General features: G+C 43.8%; 1 protein-coding gene across 9 annotated transcripts in view; it reads left to right on the top strand.

Annotated features, from left to right (window-relative positions):
- The window catches only part of GAB3 (GRB2 associated binding protein 3), a 62,218-nt gene that overhangs the window by 7,795 nt on the left and 36,773 nt on the right, over positions 1–17,650 (top strand). Inside the window, exon 1 of one of the 9 annotated variants that reach the window (XM_064371551.1) lies at positions 4,048–4,555. The exons of 7 other annotated variants lie outside the window; for them this stretch is intronic. The gene's annotated coding sequence lies outside the window, so the exon portion shown is untranslated. Of the gene's footprint in view, positions 1–4,047; positions 4,556–17,650 lie in introns of those variants that run through there. One more of the 9 variants, XM_064371549.1, reaches the window with a different exon arrangement.

Genomic DNA, 17,650 nt, shown 5'->3' with positions numbered 1-17,650 from the left:
AATTAAGAAAAATATATATATACTGTCTTGCTAGCTGGTTTTCATTGTTCTATCTGTTCTTTGTTTCTTTTGTCCTCTGTTTCTGCCTTCTCTTGGGCTAATTGAGCCTTTTTTATTATTCCATTTTATCTCCACTATTAACTTCCATTTCATAACTTCATTTTTTTGCAGTTTTCCTGGAGTGTAAATTATGCATCTTTATTTGGAGACTTCCTTTATTTTTTTATTTTTATTTTTTTTTTTTGAGACGGAGTTTCGCTCTTGTTACCCAGGCTGGAGTGCAATGACGCGATCTCGGCTCACTGCAACCTCCGCCTCCTGGGTTCAGGCAATTCTCCTGCCTCAGCCTCCTGAGTAGCTGGGATTACAGGCACGCGCCACCATGCCCAGCTACTATTTTCGTATTTTTAGTAGAGACGGGGTTTCACCATGTTGACCAGGATGGTCTCGATCTCTCGACCTCGTGATCCACCTGCCTCGGCCTCCCAAAGTGCTGGGATTACAGGCATGAGCCACCGCGCCCGGCCCTATTTTCTTTATTTTTTTCTTGAGACTGAGTCGTGCTCTGTCGCCCAGGCTGGAGTGCAAGTGGCGCGATCTTGGCTCACTGCAACCTCCGCTTCCCAGGTTCGAGCGATTCTCCTGCCTCAGCGTCTCAAGTAGCTGGCATTACAGGCGCCCGCCACGACACCCGGCTAACTTTTGTATTTTTAGTAGAGACAGGGTTTCACCATATTGGCCAGGCTGGTCTCGAACTCCTGACTTCAGATGATCCACCCGCCTTGGCCTCCCAAAGTGCTGGGATTACAGGCATGAGCCACCGCGCCCGTCCTTCCTTTAAATAATATCATTATAATATTGGCAGCTAGTGTGTTCCCAATTCCATTCTTAGATTCTTTGTGCTTTGTCATGCATTCTACCTTTCCATATGCCATAAACAGTTATCTTTTCAGTCAATTAAAATAAAGAGAAAACACCAAACTTTTGTTTTCTTTGATTTATTCCATTTCCAGCACTCTTCATTTCAGTGTATAGGTTCAAGTTTCTGTCTCCTGTCATACTCCTTCTGCCTGAAGAACTTCCTTCAGCATTTCGTGTAGTTTAGGTCTGCTGGCAGTGAATTCTCTCAGTTTCGTTTGTCTGAGAATGTATATTTCTCCCTCATTTTGAACAATATTTTCAGTGGGCATAGAATTATGGGTTGACAGTTTTAAATTTTGTTCTGTTTTGTTTTTTCCTTTCAGCACCTTAAAGCTGTCCCTCTGTCAATCAGGCAAACACTTAGTTCTTGAGCTAATGCATTAAATCTAGAATCGCTGGTAAGCACACACACATATTAATACATTTAGCTTGATCCTTAACATCCTGGGAACCCATTTCCACAAATTTCAGTGGTTTGTAAAGACAGTTTTATTGAGGTATGTGTGTGTGTATATATATGTGTATGTTTGTGTGTGTACACACAGTATAGAATTCACCCATTGTAATCATACAATTGGTTGACTTTGAGTAAATTTATACAGGTAGGCAACCATCAGTATGGTCTAGTTTTAGACCATTTCTAGCCCCACAGAAAATTCCCCGAGCCTATTTGCAGTCACTCCTCAGTGCTATCTCTAGCCCCAGGCAGCAACTGATCTGCTTTCTGTCTCTATAGATGTGCCTTTTCTAGAAATTTCATATAAGTGGAATAATAGACTCTGTGGTCCTTTTATGTGTGGTTTCTTTCCCTTAGCTGGGACTACAGGCATGCGCCACCACGCCTGGCTAATTTTTGTTTTTTTAGTAGGGACGGGGTTTCACCATGTTGGCCAGGATGGTCTTGTGATCTGCCTACCTCAGCCTCCCAAAGTGTTGGGGTTACAGGTGTGAGCCACTGCACCCGGCTAATGTAACCTAAATCTTCAATCCTTCTTTGAGTCTGTTTTGGGGCAGTTGTGCCAATCTTCCTGTCAATTCTTCTACTTTTGCCCTAGTTTTTAAAATTGCAGTCACATTTCAAAAATTAAAAAATATATTTTAAATGTACAATGAAGACGAATTCCCCACCTCTGTCTTCATCCACCCTATTTACCCTTACCCCTCAATTAACCATTTTTATAATTTTTTCTTTAATCTTTTCAGTATTTCTTTATATGAACACAAGGAAATATATATACGGCTTCTTATTCCTCCTTTTCTTACACAAAAGATACACAATGTTCTGTACATTAGTCTGTTCATTTAAAAATTTATTCTAGAATTCTCTCCATGTCAGTGGCCAGAGTTCATCTTTTTTTATTGATAAAGAATATTTTATATATTTGTGGGGTGCATATGTTTGCTATATGCATAGAATGTATAATGATCAAGTCATGCTGTTTGGGATATTCATCACCTTAAGTATTTATCAATTCCATGTGTTGGTATCAATTCAAGTCCTCTCTTGTAGTTACTTTGAAATATGCACTACATTGTTGCTAAGTATAGTCACTCTACTCTGCTGTTAAACATTAAAAGTTCTTCCTTCTGTGTCAGTGTACATTTGTACCCATTAACCAGCCTCTCTTCATCCACCCCCACCCTTTCCAGTTCTGTTCTCCGTGTCCATGGCATCACGTTTTTAGCCCTCCCATATGAATGAGACCATGTGATATTTCTGTGAGTGGCTCATTGCACTTAATATAATAACCTGCAGTTCCTCACTCCCCACTTCCCCAAAACCTTATATTCAGGGGACATGTCATTTCAGGTAACTAGATGATGATTTAATTAGGCAGATTAAAAAAACACTGTTGTGGCAGGAAAGGCGATCAGAATCTGTACCTTCGTTGTAAGGCAGACCAGAATAGAAAGAATCCATCATTTCTTGCTTCTATAATTAGAGCTGGTCACTTGTTTCCCAGAAACTTATAAGGTTGGGAATTCCCCAAATTTAGAAAAAGGTACAGATGCTGGGTGGCCAAGTTGACTTAGTCCAGGGTATTAATGTGAATGCAGCAGAGGGGAAAAGATAAGAATATTTTAGAGAAATAATCAATGGGAAATGTTGATCGCTTAATTATAAGGTATATTAAACATTTTGAACTTGACAGGAGTAGGTAGGGATGTGAAGAAGGGTGATTAGCCACATTTTTGCCAGCCATTTGTTATCTTCCAATGACAGTCACTTCCAATATCACTTCCAGTGACAGAAAACCAGTTACATAACATGCTGCCCAAAGAATCCTGTGAGAAATTGGTCCTGGTGTTACCTCTTTAGAATATAATTCTTTTTTCCATCTGAGAGCCCTGCAAATACCCAACCTAATGTTGCCGGTTTGCTCAGTCATTCCGTAGGATAGAACAGAGTTCCGAGTTCCCTCACCCTTATCCTGTATATTTCTTCTGAACTGGTACCAGAACTAAAAAAACTCCTCCAGGACCATCATTGCTCATCTGGACATCGTGCTTCTGAGAAGGCAGCTGGAGATTCCATTAGCTTTGTTCTGGCAGCCACGCCACACTGTTGACTCACACTGAGTTTCCTGTCAAACGAACTTAATTTTCCTCTGTGTTTCAGCTAAGCTATCTTTTCTCCTGTGTGTTCTTGTGCTATTCGTGTTTTGCTTAAGCCCAGGAACAGGACCTATATTATTACTGTTGAATTTCATCTTATATTTATTTATTTTGGTAATTGATTCTTTATTTATTTATTTATTTATTTGAAACAGGGTCTCACTCTGTCACCGAGGCTGGAGTGCAGTGGTGTGATCTCAGATCACTGCAACCTCCGCCTCCTGGGTTCAGGAGATTCTCATGCCTCAGCCTCCTGAGTAGCTGGGATTACAGGCGCCTGCCACCACACCTGGCTAATTTTTGTATTTTTAATAGAGACGGGGCTTCTCCATGTTGCCCAGGTTCGAACTCCTGACCTCAGGTGATCCTCCTGCCTTGGCCTCCCAAAGTGCTGGGATTACATTGCGCCTGGCCTGTAACTGATTTTTTACACCACATCATTTTGGACACAGTTTGGGGGCAAGTCAGTGAGACTGGTGCGTTCCGGCTAGGGCACACCGACTTTGAAGTAACGGTGGGTAAATTTTTCTAGAGCCGAGGGGAGGGACCTGGACTCCAGAGGGAGTTTTGCTGGTCACTGGGGTACAGGAAGTAGTTAAAATTAGGGGGGTGGATGAGATTATCCAAGGAGGGTATGATGAGTACGAAAGAAAAGGACCTAAGGCAGAATTTTGGGAGATACCACAGTTAGAGAGTAAGAGGAAAAGCGTCAGCAAAACTGAGAGGTGATGGGTACCCCCAAATACCTTGCAGTGGTAATGCCAGTCAACTGTTTTTCCTCCCAGGGCTCTGACCGATAGGGCACACACAAGGAATGGACAAGGGGCACAAGATAAGGAAGATGGATGCAAAACATCTGTTTCATCACTGAAAAAGCTGAATTGGAAAAAGCTACTTGGGCCTGAAGTCTAAGTGGGGCTTCCGAGTCTTTCTGGTGAAGTGGATTCCCAGTATTAATGGTTTAGGAAGAGATGGGTAGCAAGGACAGGAAGAAGTGCAGCAGTGGAAGACAAAAGAGGTGAGATGATAGTTAAAAGTGAAATAGTGGCCGGGCGCGGTGGCTCACGCCTGTAATCCCAGCCCTTTGGGAGGCCGAGGCGGGTGGATATCCTGAGCCCAAGAGGTCGATACCTGCATGGGCAACATGGTGAAATCCTCAGCTCTATGAAAAAAATTTAATACAAAAATGATCCTGGAGTGGTGGTGCACAGCTGTAGCCCCAGCTACCCAGGAGGCTGAGATGGGAGGATTGCTTGATCCCAGGGAGGTCGAGGCTGCAGTGAGCCATGATTGCACCACTGGCCTCTGACCCGGGAGGCAGACTAAGACTCTGTCTCAAAAAATAAAGAAATAGATAAAAGCAACAAAATAAGAAAAAAATGCTTGGAGTATAGCTAATAGATAGATCAACACAATACATAAAGAACTGCAAGTAGGGCCGGGCGCGGTGGCTCACGCCTGTAATCCCAGCACTTTGGGAGGCCGAGGCGGGTGGATCACGCGGTCAAGAGATCGAGACCATCCCGGTCAACATGGTGAAACCCCGTCTCTACTAAAAATACAAAAAATTAGCTGGGCACGGTGGCGCGTGCCTGTAATCCCAGCTACTCGGGAGGCTGAGGCAGGAGAATTGTTTGAACCCAGGAGGCGGAGGTTGCGGTGAGCCGAGATCGCGCCATTGCACTCCAGCCTGGGTAACAAGAGCGAAACTCCGTCTCAAAAAAAAAAAAATGTGAAATAGTGCAGAAGCAAATGGGAGGAAACCACCAGTGACCCAGGCCTAATAAAGAAAGAAATACAACCAAGTGACGAGATGGACTCAAAGTCAACAATTTTCCAAAGGGATAACTACATCTTTAGGGCCCGAAGTGTGTGTTTTCGATGAATTCTGCCAATAGGTATTTGTGAGATCGAGGATAAAGTGCACTGGTTAGAAGTCTTAATGGGAAAAACCCCTGGAGACCACAGCTCTTTCTCAGAATATAAAATATCCACTTGTTTAGAACCTGGAGCAATGGTGGAGAAATAAGGAGGTGAACTGGTTCCTCCACAGGCCAAATGCTTTGGGACAAGCTCTCTAGATGGCAGAGAGGTCGCTCAGGCCCAATCCTGGCATTTGATGAAGACCTGAAACCTTTGTCATGAATCTGATACAAGACTTTAAGGTCTTTCAGGAGAGTAACCACTCAGCACCGAAATACATACACACCACAGAAAAGCAAAAAGAAAAAGTTCAACTCTAGCATTTTACTCTTTTTCAATTGGAAGGTGGCAGTATGTGGGCCCACTTGCTCTAGATGATAACAGTCAGCACTCAAATATGTTGTTATTTTCTGAGAGAGTAATATAATGCACCCTTCCTAGGTGGTATTATTGGACTTCCATTAGGAAGAAAGTCGTATCTGGCTGTCTCCCTTTTTGTGATTGTAGCAGCCACTGATGGTTAATGCTTAAATTGACTAATTCATTAAGGATTGCAAACGGTGAGATTCTATTTCTCATTTACTCCTAATCAAGTGTTTACTTCACATTACACTGCTCTTGTCAAGGTTGACTAATGTCCTGTGTCACCGGGTGGTTGTGAGGATGAAGTGAGTTATATATAACTCCTCCCCCAACTTTGGGGTCTTTCACTTCCAACAGCTGCAGCTCCTGTTTGAGAGATCGCTCTTGGCCTACTAGAGACCATTTTGCTTGCATGTTAGAGAGCTGAAAGTGTCTGGGAATGGCATACCCCACTCCTTAATCAGGGAAGGGAATGGACAATGGACAGCCTCTGAAGCAGGAACATGGCTTGGCTGCAGCCCAGGGAGTAATGGATGGAGCAGATGAAGTCAGAGTGGTGGTAACGCGAGTGCGTGGGGAGCCTGTGGAGGGCTTTATAGGCTAAAGTAAGACCTTTGGCTTTCCCTCTGAGTAAGGGAAGAAGACACCAGAGGGTTCCGAGAAGAGAACTGACATGATTTGATGTGAATTGTAACAGGATCTCTCTGGCAGCTGTCTGCAAGCTGTACAAGCAGGGCAGAAGCAGGGAGACCAGGTGAGATGCGAAGACAGACAGCTGCCATTGAGGTAGGGCACGGAGAGGGGTGTATTCTGAATATAGAGCCGGCAGGATTTTCTGATGGATTGGTTATTCTGTGCAAGAGAAAGAAAGGAGTCAAGAATTCCCGTGTCTTGGCCTGAGCACCTGGAAGGATTGGGTTGCCACGTACTGAGATTTGGAAGTGTGTGTGGAAGGAACAGGGTTAGGGAGACCCAAGTTACCCCATGGGCTCCATTCTCGAAAGATGTCTAGTGAACAGTTTCCATTTAATTGTTTTGAAAATTTGCTTTTGGAATTATAGACTTTACTCTTCATTTTACTCCGACTTGTAAATGGGATGAAGGGAATGGAACTCAAATGGATCCCAGCACGTGGGAGTGCCGAGATTGCCGAAATATAACCGTAGCCTGGGGTGGTTTGCTTACTCAGACCATAATTTATCCAGCCTTTTGATAGATGTTTACTTTCTTTCTGATTTTTACTCATTATGAAAAATGACATTAAGATCCATTGCACATGTTTGAACATTTTTGCCAATACTATATACAAAGATGTCTCATTTAAAATTAGACAGGGAGATATAGTCTAGGGCCATTTCTGTTACTTTTTATGTGAAATACTGATTCATATATTTTGCCCGTGTTTTTCTATTAGGTCATTTATATTTATCTTAATGCCTCATGGAAGCTCTTTTCATGCTTTGTTTATTAGATATACATCCATGTATAATTAAACATAAAAGATTAAAAGAAAATACAGGAAAATATTTTGATAATCTTGGAGTGGGGAAGGCTTCCAGATCACATAATAGCAGGTTGGCCCCCACTTCAGTCAGGCTGGATGTGCTCAAAGCATGCTGGGAAGCCCTGGCTGGGGTGGCTCCAGATCTGCTGTCTCCATAGCTAAGGGCAGGTGTTAGAGTGGAAACAGCGATCAAAGTCAATTTCCTTCCCTTGTCTGTCTCCCTCCCTGAGCGCCTTGCTCAGCGCCGCCGTCTCCCCAGGCCCTTGCAATGCAGTACATCAAAGTCGGGGTTCCTGCCCTTGCGGGTCATGCCCAGTGCCTGAAAACACAGTGTCTTCCTGCCAAGTAGAGCCTTATAAGAACATCCCACTGACCCTCCCTCTCAGGCCCTGCACTTCCCTCTGTTACAACATTAGCTGCACTGTGATTATTTGTTTGACTTACTCATATTTGTAGCTTTCACTCTAGACTTTCTATCCAAGAATGGCACCATGCTCTACACCAAGATAAAGCTTTGTCTATTACTTACTAAAAGACAACAGCAGCAAAGTGACAGCTAGCTTTTTTGTACCCTCACATGCCTCCTTTTCTTTAGTTATTTCACCACTAAGTCATGACTTCCTGTTAGAGGCTTCCAGTTCTGGCAGTATTTGCTTCCTATTTCACAAGAAGCCAGTCTGTTACATTGTGGCTTTTAGTGCTAACAAGAAATCAGTGGTTTAGGGTCTTTGGCCATGAGAACAGTGTAATTAGAAGTTAAACTGAGGTTTAAACAGTAATTTTACCCCACCCAAATTTTCACACCAAATGAGAATTCTAACATCGCCTTGCCAAAGAAAAGGTACACTCTTCAAACTGTTAGCCCCTAAAATGTTAGACTGATCAACATTATAAATAAATATAAGACATGAAAATTATTGTCAGATAATTATCTCCAGGACAGATAACTGACTCAGAAAGTCTTTAGACTTGAGATCTCTTGAGATTTAAAAAACAAATAACTCTCATACTCTTGAAACTATTTAGGCACAGAAAAAGATGCAAACTTCTTTGGTTCATTGTCTTATGTTAATATGACCCTGATACCAAATTAGGTAAGGAGATTACAGAACAGCAAAGAAAATTATAGATCAGTCTCACTTAATGTAGATAGGAGAGATGAAATTTAGCTGTGTTGAATTTAAATATACAGAAAATGAAATAATAGAATTTCTAGAAGGGGCAATGTTACTGAATCTCAATCTGATCTTGGGGTTGGGAAAACCTTTCTAAACATGATAGCAGAGGCAAAAGTACAAAGAAAGGGACAGGATTTTTGCTACATGAAAATAAAACATGTCTGTCTGCTCATTTATTCATTCAATCAGTTCTCCAACAGATACTCTAGTGACTGTTTCCTATATGCTGAACACTATTTTAGGTACTTCGAAAACTGTATCGACTTACTTATGAGGCAAATAACCAAAATGTGAAAGGTTTTCACATCATACGAGGCAAGCAAACAGTTCGTATTCTTCACCTGTATGAGTACTCTTTATCAATTATTAGAAAAAGATCAGCATCACAATTGGAAAATGGGCAAAATACATGAACAGCAGGTCACAGAGATGGTTCACAGCAGTTCAGAAAGGCACACGACAGATCAAAAATAACATCCAACCTCGTTGGACATCAGACCAGTACAAATTTAAATGAGATACTCTTTTGCTTTGGCCTATGTGAGAAAGATGGCAGAAAGTAATAGAGATTGATGAGTATATGTTTGCATAACTCCCCCCCATGAAAGGCACCAAAAGAGTTGAAAAGAATCCAAAGTCTAGAAGGAAGGGCCAGCCAACTCATGAAAATATCCTAGGTGAATTACAGATTTCATCTCCCTTTGGGGACAATACAGTTTTGACAAAGTGAGAAAATGATTTCTGAAGGATTCCAGTGAAAAATCCTGAACTGAGAGAAGAGAAAATTGGGGTTTGCCTATGAGAGGGAGAGAGAAAGTGGGGACCAGGGAGCATCTTGCACCGAGGCTCAATTCAGGTGAGTGCTCATACATTGAATTGAAAATGAGACTAGTTACTGTTATATCTGAGTGTGCTTACTGACATGTTCTGGACCAGTGCTCACTGATTTTGTCAGCAAACATTTTCTGAACCCTGACTTACACATGTGTTCTTAGGAGGAAAGAAAAGCCCTTTGGGTCAGCAGTGAAGAACTATAAACAGTAACGGGTTCTTCCTTCTAGCAGATGTCCTTTGAGCCAAGCAAGTAACGAAACCAAGTTGAAATTGAGAATGTTCTTTTCCTCTCCAGGTACCTGGGGATAAGCTGGCAGGCAGATGCCCTCTGGGGTCTTAGCTTCACCCACGCTGAGACAGGAGCTTAAGTAAACCCAAATGCCCATCAATGATAGACTGGACAGGAAAAATGTGGCACATATACGCCATGGAATATTATGCAGACATCAAAAACGATGAGTTCACGTCCTTTGTAGGGACATGGATGAACCTGGAAACCATCATTCTCAGCAAACTGACACAAGAACACAAAATCAAACACCGCATGTTCTCACTCATAGACGGGTATTGAACAATGGGAACACATGGACACAGGGAGGGGAGCATCGCACACTGAGGTCTGTAGGGGGGAAATAGGGGAGGGGACAGCGGGGCGTGGGGAGTCGGGGAGGGATGGCATGGGGAGAAATTCCACATATAGGTGATGGGGAGGAAGGCAGCAAATCACACTGCCACGTATGCACCTATGCAACAATCTTGCATGTTTTTCACATGTACCCCAAAACCTAAAATGCAATAAAAAACAAACAAACAACAACAAAAAAAACACTGGCGCCCTGTGGTCTCTGATGGACCGGCTTCTATTGACTCAAGGTTGTGTGCTGGCCAAGGGCTCAAAAGTGGTTTTGGTAACTTCCTCCAGCCAGATGAGTACTTAGAACTGATGAACCACCCAGAAAAAAAAACTCATTTGGGTCTGTAGCTGACTGCTGGATTTCCCACCACCCCTGGGGTGCTGGGACCCCATCTAGAATGGCTCCCTTCTTCCCCTGTCATCTCTTTCCTTCCCTACCACCCTTAGACTCACACATAACACTTAGGTGTTCCCAGCATTTCTACTTTTTAGGAATTTATATATGGTTAGAAAGACTTCCCAGCTGCCAGTATTACATAATTCATTAATTAATTCAGCAAGATTTACTGAGCCCCTGTTACGCACCAGGCACTGTTGGGACATTTGAGAAAGACTTTCTTCAGTATTAAACATCAGATTGTATTATGTCCAGTAACACAAGACACAAGGTTTTCTGAATGCTTTCCAAATTAATGTATTTTAGCAAACAGAATAGGAGAACCTCTTACTAGACTATGAACTCATTTTTACAAAATGATGTTGTATTTCCTTCTCTACCAGACTTTTTCACCCGAATACACAGTCTTCCACAATCCCAGCTCATGCTTTTCTTCAGGTGGAATGAGGTTCCTCTTTGACTCCTCACCCACTGCTCACTCTTCTGATGTGCTACAAGCTCTTTGACCTACATAGCTCTAGTCAGTGGATGACATCACTCATAGACTGTGATCAGGAACCAGATCAAATCAGACGATCTGATTTCAAGGCCACCTTGGCTGCATATGTATGGAATGCCCTAAAAAGAATATTGCTTCATATGGGGTCTGTGTGAGCATCAAATGATTTAATCTAAAGCTATTAATATTGCTATTGCATATTTTGAGGCATCTATGTTACGTCATGTTTTTCTGTGACTCTGGTACTGATATCTTCTTATTGTTAATGGACTCCTTTAGAGACAATCCCAGGAGCCACCACACCTGTGCACTCAGCTTGTGCAGTGGAGAATGTCCCTAGGGGACACCCATGGGTGTGAGGGTAACATTTTTTCATTATTTTTTTTTGTGGGAAAATAGACATAACATAATATTGACCATTTTAATCATGTGTAAGGGGACAGTTCAGCGGCATCAACTGCTGTACCTTCATAATGTTGTGTAACCATCACCACTAATTATACCTAACACTTTGGAGTTATTCTTTTTTTTTTTTTCTTTTTTCTTGAGACGGAGTTTCGCTCTTGTTACCCAGGCTGGAGTGCAATGGCGCGATCTCGGCTCACTGCAACCTCCGCCTCCTGGGTTCAGGCAATTCTCCTGCCTCAGCTTCCTGAGTACCTGGGATTACAGGCACGCGCCACCGTGCCCAGCTAATTTTTTGTATTTTTTTTAGTAGAGATGGGGTTTCACCGTGTTGACCAGGATGGTCTCGATCCCTTGACCTCGTGATCCACCCGCCTCGGCCTCCCAAAGTGCTGGGATTACAGGCTTGAGCCACCGCGCGCAACCTGGAGTTATTCTTATGTTTTGCAAGTACTTCTGCTTAGAAGAGCCTCCCCTCAAGTACACTGGTCTCACACAACTGGCTGCACTGTCACTTGATCCTCCTACCAGACTTGATCACCTCCTTCATGTATCACATAACTTACCAGAGTTTAAAATAACTTTCTTCCTGAGTTGGGTTTGCTCCATATATGCTTCAACCCATAATTTTGCATCCCAATCCTGACCTATCATTGGTGACCCTCCCACGTTTGTAAACACCTGCAAATTTGATTAGCTGGTCTTAATGACCTCTAAGATTCTGCCACACAAGAAACAAGAAACTAGCCAGGATATTCAGTGGCACTTTGGTTGACAATACACGAGGAAGGTCAAGTCCATGTCATGTAGTGGGGCTGTGCTTGAACACAGCCCTCTTGGCATGCTTATCTGTGCTGAACATTTCTCCTCAGGATTCTTCCTTCCAAGGCCCACCATGCTGTAGAGATACAGGACTTTTCTGCTTCTGTTGACAAGCTATGGAAGCAGATCCTGTGAGCCAGGCTATCTTCAGGACAATCACAGGAAGTTATTCCATACCTTGGACAAGTCCCAACTCTATCTGGCAGGGAGCAGAAGGTTACGGGCCATCAGGCTGAAAGGTCACCAGCAATCCCAGGGCTACTGGCACTGAGCCAGGCCAGAGAGAAGTGTGTAACGTGCTCCTGGAAATTCCCAACCCCCTGCCCTTGGGCCCTATGGCTTTTGTGGCCCCCCTTGGCAAGGAAGTAGAAGGCAGGGGGAAAGGGCCATCTTGAGTAAAGCTCAGCAGAAAAAAAAAATATATAGAAAATTAACCACATTTCTGTTTCTTTAATGATGCTTGACTTTGACAACACATAAACACCCCCCCAAGCCTCATGAGTGCCTTCAAGGTGTAGCTACTAGGATTCGAACAGGGGCTCAGTTTAGAGGAGCAGGGCGCAGGAAGTTACGAAAAATCTCTAAGTCGTTACCAAATGCTTTATTTCATTTCATGTTCTGGGACCACATCCAAGATTCCTAGGGGCCTTGCAAGTGGCAGTCAGTAATTGAGTTGTTAGGTTTTGTAAACAGTAACTAGACTCTACTAAGTATATATCAATAGCAACACAAGAACAAGGAAAACATGGTAGGGGGGCCGGGCGCTGTGGCTCACGCCTGTAATCCCAGCACTTTGGGAGGCCGAGGCAGGCGGATCACGAGGTCAAGAGATCGAGACCATCCCGGTCAACATGTTGAAACCCCGTCTCTACTAAAAATACAAAAAATTAGCTGGGCACGGTGGCGCGTGCCTGTAATCCCAGATACTCAGGAGGCTGAGGCAGGAGAATTGCCTGAACCCAGGAGGCGGAGGTTGGGGTGAGCCGAGATCGCGCCATCGCACTCCAGCCTGGGTAACAAGAGCGAAACTCCGTCTCAAAAAAAAAAACAAAACTTGTAGGAGAAAGAAATGTCATCAGTGAAAGCTCATTTTCCCTTGTTCCATGAGGACTTCATAGCCTGTTACATAATAGTATTATCTGCTAATTCAAAACCAGAAGCCTGCGATTCAGTCTGAATCCTTTCCTCTCCCTGGTGGCCCACATGTATTTGGTTACCCGGTCCTATTAATACTCCTTGCAACTTGTCCTCCGTCATCTACAGCCACATCTCTGGCTTCATCTTCCATCACTCCAAAGCTCCTGGCAATTACGCACTCATCCAGGTGACACTCATTAACAGCATCATAGGAGCAGGGCCTAGGTCACATTCGTCGCTGTTTCTCTTGCACACGTCACGGGGCTTGGTTCACAGTAGGCACCGCATAAGTGTCTTTTCACGAGAGCATTGAGTGCATTTACATTTAAAGTAATTATGGATGCCTTTGGATTGAAGTCGATCATCTTATTGTGCTTTTTATTTGCCCTATCTTTTCTAGGTTTCTTTTTCTGAACTTTTAAAATTTCTTTGGGATTGAGTATCTTTTTGTAAACTTACTATTTTGAAATCCCCCAATTCTAGTTCGGTCTCACAGCCAGCAAACGACATTGCTACCTTCTAAGAGCAGCTGTAGGGTGTCACCGTTTGCACGTAAATGTGTGCGTGTGTAGCTCTGTGTGATTTCGTCCCCTTTATAGCCATACCCACTTCAGTCGGTCATTCTGTCCACAACAGCACATTGAGTATGTATCGTATGCCAAGACTGTTAAAGATGGGCAACGTCCCTGCCTTCACAGAGCATGCAGTCTAGGTCAGCATAGACCAAGATCCCCGGGGAAGCTGGGCCCAGTTGCTGTTCACTGGATGTGGCTTGGTTTCCAGGGTTTCTGCCTGTAACTCCAGCTGCTCCAAAAGCTAGTTCCATTTCCCACTTCACACCAATTTACATTCAGCTTGAAAACCTTTCACAGTTGGTTCAGATGGGTTCTTAGCAACATTTTTTTTTCTCCTTGTTGTCTTCTGATCTGAGGCATCTCCTATAGCCTGGTCAATCAGGCCACTGAAAAAGCAGCGCAGAAGAAAACCAACACCCGTAAGCAATCAGAGCAATCAAAATCCGAGCACCAGAATCCTGGCACACTAGACGCTCTTGGCCAGGACAGTATGAAGCACATCCACGGGTTAGGAGGGGGCGAAGCCCACACAGTTCCTTTTGGCAGGTTCGGTCAAAAAGTGCCATTGCTGAAATGATAGCAGGATTGAAGGATCAAAACATAGAGCTCTAAATGCAAATAGATATAGCTTCTGCTCCCTCAGTCTGACTTGGAAAGCCTGACTCTGAAGGCAGGTTGTTGACCCATCCTGTGCACATGTGAAGGAAATGATTTCATAGCGTTGGGATTTCACCGCTGTAGAGGGGGCAGGGTGCCAATTCTGCTGAAACAAAGGGACAGTAATCACTCTCACCAGAAAAGTAGTTTAAATCAGAGGTGTCTCTTTACAGCCTCAGAGACTTTCAGGATGTTTCTCCGTTCATTTCTCTGTCTTTTGACAATGGATACAATCCAGGCGGGCCACTTCAATTTTATTGGAGTGAATTCTAGAGCCAAAGAAGTGAAACTTGCTATAATCCAGCCAGGTTTATTTCACTGTGCAAGTAGAATTGAGCGCAGGAGGAACGTGCCCAAACTTCTAAGCCTTGTTTTTTGTTCGGTTTAATCCTGGACAACATGCTGTAATATCTGGATACCGTGTTTGCTGGTTTTGAGTTAAAAGTCTGGTACGATGCCTTGCGTGACAGCCTAAATTCTAGCTTAGAGACCGTCTATCTGGTTCATCATTACATCTCCAGCTCCTAGCACATAAATATGTGATGAGTAAATTCTGCTGATACAAACCACAACACTAGTCATGTTTCTCAAGAGTAGTGTTTTAAAACTAGGTCTATGGTATGAAATCACGTGTGGAATTCATTCATTCATTCGACAAGTATTTACTGAGCAACTTATTCTGTGCCAGGCACTACTAGGCCCAGAGGATAGAACAGTGATCAAGACAGATGAAGTCTCTACTGTCCAGGAGCTCATATTCTAGTGGTGGGGGGCAGAGAATGACTGTGGTTGGCCAGTGTGGCCAGGGAGGCTGGCCACTTCAATATGGATGGTCTGAGAGGGTCTCTCTGAGAGTGACAATTAAGTTCAGGTCTCAGTGACAGGAAGCAGAGATCTGCATGACAGCCATGCAAAGATCTGTGTGAAAGAGTATTCCACAAAGAAGGAACAAGTAGGAGAAAGGCCCCAAGATGGAGAGAAAATTCTATATGTTCAGGAACAGCAAAAGGACCAGTGTGGAAGAGGAAGACAGTGGCTGAGATGTGAAGTGGGAGAGATAGGCAAAGCCAGTTCATGTGGGACGTTCTAGGCTCGGTGAAAGAGTTTGGGTTTTGTTATTAATATATTGGGAAGCTTTTGGAGGGTGTTAACCAAGGGAATGCCATGATCTGATTTGAAAATGTTATTGACTTCTCTGTTAAGAATGAATTTATGGGGGGAGTTGTGGGGTAGGGGTGGTGCATGGGGAGAAGTGGATTGATTTGGAATGTTTTGAAAGTAGAGTCCACAGAACTCACTACTGGTTTGGATGTGGAGAGTGGAAGCAAAGATCACTCCCAGGTTTTTGTATTTAGAACATGGAAGGATGGTGGTGGTACCATTGGGAGGTATTGGGAGAGCAGTGTGTTAAGTGGGCATGAAATAAAAGCTGCATTTTGGCCACGTTCAGTTTGAGAGATCTCTTAGATATGTAAGTTCATAGGAAAGATCCAGATTGGAAACCTAATTTTGTAAACCATCATCAAATAGATGGTAATTAAGGGACATGAGACTGACGTCTCCACTTATATATCTAAGAGATCTCTCAAACTCCCCTATGAGGGAGAGAGTGAGTAGTTCAGTAGGGGAAGGGCAAAACAGCTTGTGTGTATGTGTGTGTGTGCATGCACACACACACATATGCATGTTTCTGACAAAAGAAGGTCCGTGGCCGGGCGCGGTGGCTCACGCCTGTCATCCCAGCACTTTGGGAGGCCGAGGCGGGTGGATCACAAGGTCAAGAGATCGAGACCATCCCGGTCAACATGGTGAAACCCCGTCTCTACTAAAAATACAAAAAAAAATTAGCTGGGCACGGTGGCGCGCGCCTGTAATCCCAGCTACTCAGGAGGCTGAGGCAGGAGAATCGCCCGAACCCGGGAGGCGGAGGTTGCGGTGAGCCGAGATCGCGCCATTGCACTCCAGCCTGGGTAACAAGAGCGAAACTCCGTCTTAAAAAAAAAAAAACAAAAAAAATAAAAATAAAAATAAAAAGTAAGTAAGGGCACACTGGCGCTTTTGCATGATTTCGCATCAGAACTATGCTACATCCTATTCAAGTTACCGTGTGACTGGACTTTCCTTTCTGTGCTCATGTCTGCCTTGCAGCTCTGCTGAACTACTTACACAGTGTTGAGCTCTTCCACCTTAATGCCTGTGTACATGCTGCTTCCTCCTGCCCCACTTAAGCCTCAGCTTAGTCAGCACTGCTTCCTGTGTGTTCCCACAGCATCGTAGTTTTGCCTTATCGTAGCACTTATCTCACCGACTGCAATTGTGTCACTCCCTTGTTACCCACGACACTTCATCTTCCCCAGTGTCTGCACAGTGTCCAGCATGTTAGTAGGCTATCAGCAGGTAACTGTTGAATGAATGGATGAAGCCCAAACTTTTTCATGCCAGTCTCCCCATTGCAACCCCACCACTCTTGGTTCGTTCTGCTGCTAGACCGCTCACTACCCTGAGTTGAAATCTACCCATCTCCCTATCCCAGCTAGAGAGTGAGGTCTTTTAGGGAGCAGCTGTAATCTGCTTTTCTATCTTCATTGTCAGTAAATAAACTCTTGGTGTTACTTCTCTTCCAATATCGTTACTAAAAGATAAGAAATCTATTGTCTTCGTTAATGTGCTCAGCTTGACTTCCTCTTTTAGAATCATTTTAGGGAAGTGCAACAAAGTTCCTCTCTACATTTCCCCCACCAAAGTGGGCCCCCCCATGCCCCTCCCCATGAAAGCTTTCCTCAGTGGGCACACATGGCATTCTCTCATCCCCTGAGCCCCTTCCCTGGGCTCACCCCATGTCAGAGAACACTAGGTCTAGGCCTTATGTTCCTGTTTGCCTGAGTTATTGCCAGAAGTCGAAGTTTCACATTTCCCATGCTCCAAACCCCACAGCAAGACTCGAGAGCTCCTTCTGTTATGTTTGGTGGCTCCACTCCCATCCAATGCCATCTTTTTGCAACAGGAATTTATTGAATCAATCCACATGACCATACAAACATGTTGTCATTTCTGCTGTCTCAAAACTACGGACTTAATCACACCACCTTTTTTTGTCTCCTGAGTTTTGTCTCCTTCTTTGACTCATGGCCGGACCTCTTCTCAAAGCTTTCTACTGTCTGTAAAAGCAGGAGCAAGCCAGGGTT

Source organism: Aotus nancymaae, unplaced genomic scaffold, assembly GCF_030222135.1.
Source record: "Aotus nancymaae isolate 86718 unplaced genomic scaffold, 86718_ANA_hifiasm-v0.15.2.pri h1tg000138l, whole genome shotgun sequence".
In the NCBI taxonomy this organism is placed as follows: domain Eukaryota; kingdom Metazoa; phylum Chordata; class Mammalia; order Primates; family Aotidae; genus Aotus; species Aotus nancymaae.
This window is presented reverse-complemented; position numbering and strand designations above follow the sequence as displayed.